This window comes from Hippocampus zosterae, chromosome 4 (assembly GCF_025434085.1).
Source record: "Hippocampus zosterae strain Florida chromosome 4, ASM2543408v3, whole genome shotgun sequence".
Taxonomy (NCBI): Eukaryota; Metazoa; Chordata; class Actinopteri; order Syngnathiformes; family Syngnathidae; genus Hippocampus; species Hippocampus zosterae.
Window position 1 is genome coordinate 23,225,919 of NC_067454.1, and position 9,839 is coordinate 23,235,757.

Genomic DNA, 9,839 nt, shown 5'->3' on the forward strand with positions numbered 1-9,839 from the left:
GTTATTTCCTTGCCCATGGCTCCACCTGTTCAGAACAATTACCGGTATATTATTATTATTGACGAGATTCTATTGTGATTGGTGATATGCAATGGAGAACTCACAATAGCATCTATAATATAATCATTATAAACAAGCGAAGGAAATAGCCGACTGATGCGAAAAAGTCAGTGCACACTTTAAAAAAGTTTGTCTTGAATTTACTCAATATTATTTTGTCAATGAAATCATATAGATACAAATACATGTTTAAATAGATGTATACATTTACTTAGGAAATGTATTGTCTACTTATAAAATATATCTGGATTAAGATGATTTTATTTCGTGCAACTCTTGAAATGAAATCGGGTAAATTCAACACAGCATTTTTTTCAGTTTACCTGGTTGCATTCTGCTGCATGTTAAGTAATATATTTAACGGTAATGTTTCTGCAGAACATACTGCCTTGCATTCATTTGTTTAAACTAGGGCTGACCAAACATGAGCGGTTATTTTTGTCAATACAGTAGAGGGCAGCAGGAATCCACCCTTGCAAAGTCCACATTTTTAGTCTGGAAAGTGACTAGCTTCAATTTACATCAATAAATCCGTCATTGCGAGAATGTGTCATGCGTATCAACATCAAAATCTTTCCGTGTTGGAAAGCGCTTTGACAAGTGACGCATCAGAGAGCAACACAATGATATTTATTTCAAAAGATGAAAAGTGTGAGTTGAATTTATTGTTCCCATTCCATAAAAGATATATCAGAAATGTCTATGCTCGGCTTCCCTGGCCTCTGCATGTACAGTGCAAAACAATTGTCTTCCAGTAAACATTTAAAAACCTCAACACAGCTTTTTACTCTCATATTTTACCATTTTGATAAAGGATAAGGAATTTCAAAAGGAATTCATCATTTTCGACTTCAATTCTAGCTGAGAAGTCAAGCATTCATCAAGCATTCAACCACTATTTTTTTGTCTGATCAACAATGTAAGTAACTATAATTTGACATGTTAATTGTGGTTCACTGGGTAAAACTGAACATCACTAACGTGAACGCTGATTGTATTCAAACATTAAAGTATCATATGTACTGATGTTATTACTCGATAGAAACATCAGTGACTAAAACACACCCAAATAAAATAAGATATAAATTACTGCAGTCTCCAACTGCAGGGCATGACTGCTGCATTCACTGTCGGATGATCAGTAATCACAATGTTGCCTTCAGGGCCTAGGCTAGTACCCGCAACATAAACGTTGACAGGCAGACATAAGATTTCTCACAGATTTGAAAGTGGAATGGGACCGGAGTGAAAATCCGCTCAAGTGTGCCCCTCTAATACAGACATCTTTTTCAAAAGCTAACTTTCTCTTTTGGATCTACTTTTCTGAGAGCCAAAAAAAAAAAAAAAACTGGGATGGAATTGCCAAATCGTAAATCAATTTAAAATTATATCAGGGGAAGAACAGAGCGAAATGAAGAAATAAAAAGTGATGAAGGAGGCTCTGTAAGTGATTCAAGCAGTTTGGGTCGTCATGTTTTAAACTGGCTTGTCTTTTTTTTCATGGAAATAATTAGCTCTCAAGTTAGTATGAGCGAAAGGCTTCCCCTGTGGTCCTTCTCTGATTACAGATGCTTTGTGTTTTATTTGAAGACAGCAAAATAACAACTCATAAAAATACTTTAGTGGAAATAGCATGGATTTGATGTGCTGTCAGGTGAGATGATGAAGGCAATGCACAGAGGAATTGCTCGACGATATCATTGCGTTTGTGTCTTTATACTATATGTGTGAATGCGTGTGTGTGCACGTGTATTTTTAGCATTTTAGAGCGCAACAGACTGTTCTTCCCCTTTGCTTTGCATAAAACCTTTTGACCATTCAGATGAAAGTTTTTCCTAATTTTCTCAATGCGATTAGTGCATGTGTGGTCGAGCTGTGCAGACAGGTCAGCAAAGCAACAAACCAAGATTTTTCTCAGTATGAGCCTAACAGAATCAGATCATTTCATCTGGAAAACCAAGCGAGGGTGGAGACTGCTATAGTCTCTCTACCAACAGTAGGAAACCTGAGCTGGGTCGTTGCTGCGCTGGAATTTACTGCACTGGCATCTGCTGTAGCCAAAACCTCATTCTGGAAGTTTGGAAAGCAGAGTGGAGTGACAGCATTTCCTGCATCCATTTAGAGACCCGCAATATGGAAAACATTTAAACCTCCCCAAGAAGAAAAATCGGCAATCCTTTAGTTGCATTTCCTGCTGAATGCAAGTCTGCAAAGGCAACCTTTCATCTGTCAGCAATAACAAATTGAAAACCAAATCGGGGTTGGTTTTCGACTTGATTCTGTGGTGCGTGCTCATTGTACGATGAAATATATTAATTTGTTTTGATTAAAGTCCAGCCAATTTTGTCTGTAGCCTACAGTACCTCAGCTTTTATCATTTGGGCCCTCCGCCCTCCAAAAAATAGACATGCATGCAATACAAAAAGCACTGCTAATAATGTAATACAGTAATGTGAGCTCACAAAAACAAGACAAGAGAAGTGTGTACTACCATTCTGAATCACTTATCTGGCTTTGTTCAAACATCGTCATGAATGCGCGCAGGAACCCCGTGGATTTGAGGATTCTGAACACGACTCCCAAAAAGTCACTGAGCAGTACTCTTTGAAAATGATCTCTGCTCGTCATGACAGGACGCGTGGAAAAAGTCTAATGGACCCATGTCTGAAATTGGAGAGGAATTTAACAATTTTGGTTTGACGTGAATTCCAGGGCCTCTTCGAGCAAACTCCAACATTGCAAATCACCCAAATGAGTCGGAATGGGGACCAGGAACTACATGAGCCAATGGGAGATGACATCTAATGTGGGCGCAGCATGTTGTGAAGTTTAATGATCAAGGGCCTACGAGGCCTCATTCATTACTGCTTGTCGAACTTCAAAGTGGCGTACAACTGCTGTACGAGCTGTTTCCTATATCTCCGCTGCTATTTCCCATTCACCGAATGTCTGACAATACTCATTCATCATTACAATTGAATATTCCAGGAGTTCTCTCAAGTCAAATGTCACACAAACAAACCACTGATTTTGTATTGTGTGCTTTTACATAAACCGCACTCCTTTCACACTCTTCTGCCTGCAGCGACTCCTCTCCAAGGCCTCTCCTTGGCACAACCTCTCTTACATGTCACGCACAATGTCTCTTTGATAAGAGCTCCGCTTGATGTTGTCAAACACATACAATGGCAACATTGTCCAAATATGATTAGTGCCTATACAGTGAAGTGGAGCATATTGTAAATGTGTTTTTTTGTGTTTGTTTGCCCCCACACTCAGACATGGCTCACCCCTGTCACTTTAAAAAGTCCCACTGTACTTTTGGGACTTCATGAAACCACATTTTTCTTTCTTTCGGACTGACTTGACTTTTAACTAAAATTTGTTGTTGATGTTGTATTGAATAGCAGGACGTCCTCAAAAAAACTGCTCTGTGTACTGGACCCACTCTAACGAGATACATTCGTGTTGACCGCATTGAGGGACAAACTCCTCATTCTTTTTCTTCGTTGTTTCATTTTGATTTTAATTACGACTAGCCACATGACTCCTCTTTATAGACTTGGTGTCAAATCGAGAAAGTGAAAAGCTTCCAATCTAGAGGAGACTGGATGTGTTCTCGGAAGAATGCCGTGTTAAAGTCCGAGTGTTCCATGACACTTGGCGAAGCGAAGGTCCCTGTACTGTTGTACCGCTCTGAGACGAGCAGGTACAATGTGAGATCGATCTTGAGGTGTTCTAAAGGGGTTAAAAAGGACTTGAGGAGTGTTTTGGCTGTTCTTCAAAAGCAGCTCGAGGCAGTTTACTGGTCATGGCTGAAAGAGAAGAAGGCTGTCTTGAGCAACCCCTGCCCCCCGCCCCCGAACCCCCGGGCCCCCCCCCCCTTCCTGTCTCTCTGTCTCCATATAATTACACTATGGCTGACAGACATAGTCCTTTAAAATTACAAAACAAAGACAGGCTGGAAAATAAACAGCGCCTCAATCACTCATTCGAAGCGTGAGCATGCCCTATTAACGTGGCAAATTTTGATGGGACGGATGTCAATCATTTTGTTTTGGTTTTTATTTTCTCATGCGGGTGCATTGAGACAACTGCAAGTATCACAGAAACTGTTATGGCCTCGTATTTTGCAGCAAAATGCTCAGTTGCTTTCGGCTAACTCTACTTTTTGGGTGATTTCATGCATGCTTTTAATTGCGCTTTGTCACACGCTTTGAAAAAGGATCAAGTGTTTCACTCTTTCCGTTGGCTGGGAAATCCCTTGAATTTGCACATTTCAACGAAATATCAATCAAAGCTGTGTGACTTGACAGTAGAGAAGATCTAAATACTTTCTAGTATTGAAATGATGAGAAACATAAGAGAGAAGCATCGGAACACCTCCAATGTTTGTGATCACCAAGTACATTGCTACAGTTGTCGCATTTTCCAGAGGCCTTATCAATGTGTATACTTTTATTGAATACATTTTTTGGAAATAAAAACTTGGTCTTATTTTATGTCATTGTTGCAATGATGTTGATATTGTTAGAAGGCATAAGTCATGCAACTTTTACAGTGGATAATTTTCAACATGATAGAATAAGTCATGTAACTTTTACAGTGGATAATTTTCAACATGATAGAATAAGTCAACAGGTTTTTTTTTTTAACTTAATAAATTTGTGTCTCTTCATATTTTTTTCAAAATTGAAAGTCATCCAATGTGAACTCAGTTTGTCAGTGAGCACAGAGAAAAGTTGTCTTTTCAGTAAACGGTTGTGAAAATTGACTGCTGGTCTCAAATTCTAGACAGCACACTGGACAGACGCTCCAACATCCAAATGTAGTTACAGTATTTTTATTATGAGTACTGCCTTGTTTGTTCATTGCATATATTACGGGAACAACATTTGAGTAATTCAAGTAGCCACAGTAAACTTGTAATCTCACAAATCACGGTTGTCAAGAGATTTATTTCAGTGTGCAGCATTCTGAATTTCTGACTGTCATGTGATGTCATTGGAGGCTCTCCACGCCACTTTGCTAAATGTGCTGCTAATTACCCATTTACAATGTTGCGTGGTGTGTAACCAAAGCATTTTCCTACCACATCAGGGCTTCACTAAACGCCACACAACGCGGTCACGCACTTTAGGAATGATATTTAAAATTGCAATGTATAATTAGATCAACATATTGCAAGCATGTAAATAGCATGCATCTGTAAATCGAAAATGCCTTTGATCCTCCATCTTGCATTCATTACCACAGTGACAACGACATCATAGTCTGGACAGGAAAAACTGAGTTCTTGTCAAGCTGGATCTGAACGATGTACCAATGGACTGTTTTCATCCTCAAACAGATGGAAAAAAACCCGCCAACATGTGATGATGCTTTTTTGTTTTCCATGACATCAATAAAGGAAATGAACAAAGGCATGACCTATGATGTGACAAAGAAGAAAGAAGGCACTTTATATATAAGGCGATGAGGCAAAAAGAAAAGTCAACACAAAGGAGATGTACTGTTAGGTGAAACACGGAATGCTTTGTACAACCCCTCTGAATCCTTCCATTGTGTCCTCACCACTAATTGTAACCCTTGAGAAGACACTTGCCTGAAATATGCTTTGGAATGTTTTGGAAGAGGGGTTATATTTGGTTCTTCAGAGCGTTTATGAAAGCTGTTATTACAGTATATACTATAAGATGTAATACATGAATTGGAGTTTAAAATGGCCCCCATCATCTAGTTTTTTTTACGTCAAGGTTCAATCTCAGTGTAATGCGAGTCTGTTTTTCCGACGGAGGGCTGTGACTGACTTGTGGAACCTTCCTCACGCTTCAGCTAAAAGTTAATCACAGGTTTGAGCAAGAAGCCTGAGAGTGTCTCCAGCATGTTTTCTTTTTAATAGCTTTCCATTGCTTGCATCGCTCTTTTCTTTCTTGCTCTTATCTAAATGTATTGTAAATAACCATATTGTTGAAAGACTCTAAACAGGATGTCGTAAACGGCAACTCTCCCCCGCTAAAGTCAATTTAGGCCTCAGTGCCCTACTGCGGTTTGTTGTGTAATCGCTCAGTTATGTCCTTTATTTTCTTACCGATTGCACCCTGACGCCGTTTTCTGCTTTCTAATGCGGCTGCTTCCATTTGTTGCCACGGAAATAGTTTTGACTTCATTGTGATTCACACATGTAATGGCATTTTAAAAGGTTTTGAAACTTCTCTCTGGAGTCTGTATTGTGTGATCTGTTGATGTCTAACAATGCCGTGTTAGTTCGGGGTCAGAGTTGTCAAATGCAGAAGTGGACTATCTTTTTAAAAAGCGTGTAAAGTACTGTAAAACACAGCAACTACACATTGTAAATACAAAATAATCTGGTGATAAACAATCAGTGTTATTTTGTTGTTGATTTCAATCCAGGCATTGTGGGCCCTTGCCTCATTCCCAGTGCGAGTCTAGCACAAAGCGCAGCCTCACTGTACGCGTGGGTGGAGTTTTCGTTCTTTTGGTATTTTGCTCCACTTTGCACACGTTGAATTGGGCGAAACAGGGCATTTGTGCCATGCACGACATTGGCGGATAAACTGCAAGATCTCCCCTTGCGGATGATGGAGGCGCATGTTAAGTGGGCAATTGGAGAGCGCCTCAAACCGTGCGTCTGTGTGCATTGGTTGAGAGGGTGAATATTATAACCCCACCACACACACACAAATCCACAGGCACGCGCACACAAATATGCACACACATATCCACACACACACACACATACACACACACATTTCTAATTCGTGTTTCATTGTCTGAATTAACTGGCACATTTTATGCATGTCAGGTGAATAACAGCTTAATGTTGAGCATTTGTCCAGTCCATGCAAACACAATTCTAACCTTGTGCTGCCACAGACAATTATTTTGCTGGTTGACTCATCACCAATAGCTATTGCAAGTAGTCGAGTAATCAGATCATACGTAAATCGCAGCATCTTGGCTCCAGCATTCAATTGCTCTTCTATACAGTAACCATCATCAGCTTGCAGTCTGAATACTTGAAGCTTTATTTCACATTACTAATAAATAAGCGTTCCTGAAATGTTTTTTAAATGATACTTTGATGAACTTGATGACGATACTGTGGCGTCAACATTTTTAGCTGTAAATATTTTATTTACAAATGGAACCAAAAAGTACTGAGTGCACTATGCACGTTTAATGCTATTGTCTATAATTACAAAAATAAATATTTGTAAACATATTTCAATCTTCTCAAGTATCAAGCAATTTAAAAAAATATATAAATGTAGAAGACAGTTAAGTCAAAAGAGTAAAAAAGGACTGTGCTACAGAAAACTGAACTGGGACTAGCAGCTGCCACTCCTTGCCACCCTGTAAAACAGCTTTGGGGTATTGTTCAACAGTATTGAGCATGTGTGCAATAGTGGCTTCACAGAAGAAGATCAAAAGCTTCAAAGCCTGATTAATGAAAATCCCAAATAGTAAGCATAAAATAATGTATTTGCTCGAACACAGTGATTCTCAAAGTGTAGTGCCACAAGTTGTATGCAGACTCCCTCTCATGGCATATGAATGATTCACTGGCCAATTACAGTTCAGTTGTATTTAACTTTCAAGTTCAATATGTTGGCATTTTATCTATAAGATTGTTTTGAGGATTTTATTTTGGTAATCTTTCATGTGTGACGCATTTGAATAAAATCAGTACTGAGGTTTAAGTTTCATTGTAAAATTCAGACATAATTTAAATTTTATCCCGGTACATTTATATTTGTCTCATCTATTTTTACTTGATGCTCATACATTACAAATATTTATTTTCTACATTTTTTGTTTTCTCACAATGTATTTTTTTGGAGTATGTTATTTTTGTTTTTCGTCTCATAATATTTTTATTTGATTCCTATTAACCTTGGGCTGTTGTTTTCCCAGTGGCGGGCCGTGCATTTCAACCTTAGGCCTTCAGTGACATCACATACAGGTACATTAACGCAATATAGGCTCGTCAAGCAGCACTTAATTTCAGAAGCATTTAAAACCATCAAGTATGCATTCATAATTAAGAGCAGGAAACTAAATTTACAGATATTGTCAAAAATAAAAAGATTGAAAAAATACCAAATAAAATGACACCCAAATTACGCTGTGTGATCTCAAACAAGTCTGTCCAATAAATTGCGCAATGTCGCAGTTTCATATAAGACACAAACCACACAATAACAAAACAAACTTTTCATTGAAAATAAAGTTAAGAGATCATTTGCATTTTGAGAATGGGCTATACAACAGCAAATAACTGAAAATGTTGAGCAGCTGAGATTGAACAAACTTGTGATTGAACAAACTAGTGCACAAAGCTGACTACAATGCACCATTATAAATTGCAGGTGAGCTGATTTATTTGATACTTTTTTGTATCTTTGTCATTTTATTTCGTGACCATTAATACTAACGAAATAAAATAACAAGAAGAAATGTAAAATAAAATTCATTTACTCACCAACGTAGTGCCTGTTCACTGAGCTGCAGATCTACGCGAGTGTCCCCAAACGTTTTTAAACGCACCGTAGCTTGTAAGTGCGCAGCCGTGCTCTGATGTTTCCTTGCTGCCTTGGTAAAACAACTTAAATTGGTAAATCCAGTGCAAGGTCCGTCTTGAAAATTGTGTGGAAAGTAGTCCTACAACCAGACCAACGTCTTCTCCTTCGGCCATTTTGGCTCAAAATGCAGCAACAGCTCCCTCTAGCAGGCGCTAATCCAATCACTGAACGCACAAATCCAGTGTCAACGTAAACCCTTCTATCTGGCCCTGGTACGCAGACTCGTGATCTGATTGGCTATTGCAACCTGACTATGCACATTCATTTACAGCGCATAGGGGCCTGCTCTGTTTAATCTGATGGCTCCGAGCAAGTGTAATTTACCTGGTAACACAAGCGATCTGAAATATGATTAGTTAAAAACTACCATAATAAATAAGTTATTGATCGACTAAGTGGAAATAATATGACGTAAAGAATACAGAGAATAATTTTGTTTACATATTTATGAAAATAAAATAACATAAATTAAATTTATGTTATTCTCAGAAAAGTACATTTATTAAATTGATTAAATTTACTTTTCTGAGAATGTTTCGGCCAGCAGAGAAGGCCAAGCTGGCCCTGACGAACTCCACTGTGTTTTCCCCATAAATACAAATTTGTGATATACGGTACATTTTGTTGCTGATCATAAAATGACTTTAAGTGTAGTTTTAATGTTTTCGTGTAAAATTGTGACTTTGGAAAATTGTGTTTTTTTTCCTTGAAATCCGACAGCTTGAATAAAAAGTTTGGGCACACCTGCTCTAACAGATTACATTCAAGTGGCATGTTGTGCATGATTTGGTAATATTGTGACCATTTCCACTGATCCCGAAGAGTGGGTGCTCAATGGGATGTTCAGGCTAACAGGGGGCACTCACTGTTTGCAACAAGTGTAGAAGTAGTCCACCTTATCAAAATAAAGATTTTGCACTTGAAGTAGCTCTGAGGTTTTTTTACAATAGAAAATTTGGGAGTGCACCACAAGCGCAAATTGAAGTCTGAATTGATGGAATTGAAAGTGTAAGTGGAATAAGCAAGCAAACAACAATACTACAGTGGACAGCTTAAAAATTGCCTCGTTTCAGTCCGCACAAATGTCTCCTTTTTTGCTCTTTTCGGATACCATCCATGTTGCTATTGACACTTTTTCCATTGATAAAACCCAATTGTACCAGGTACTATTTC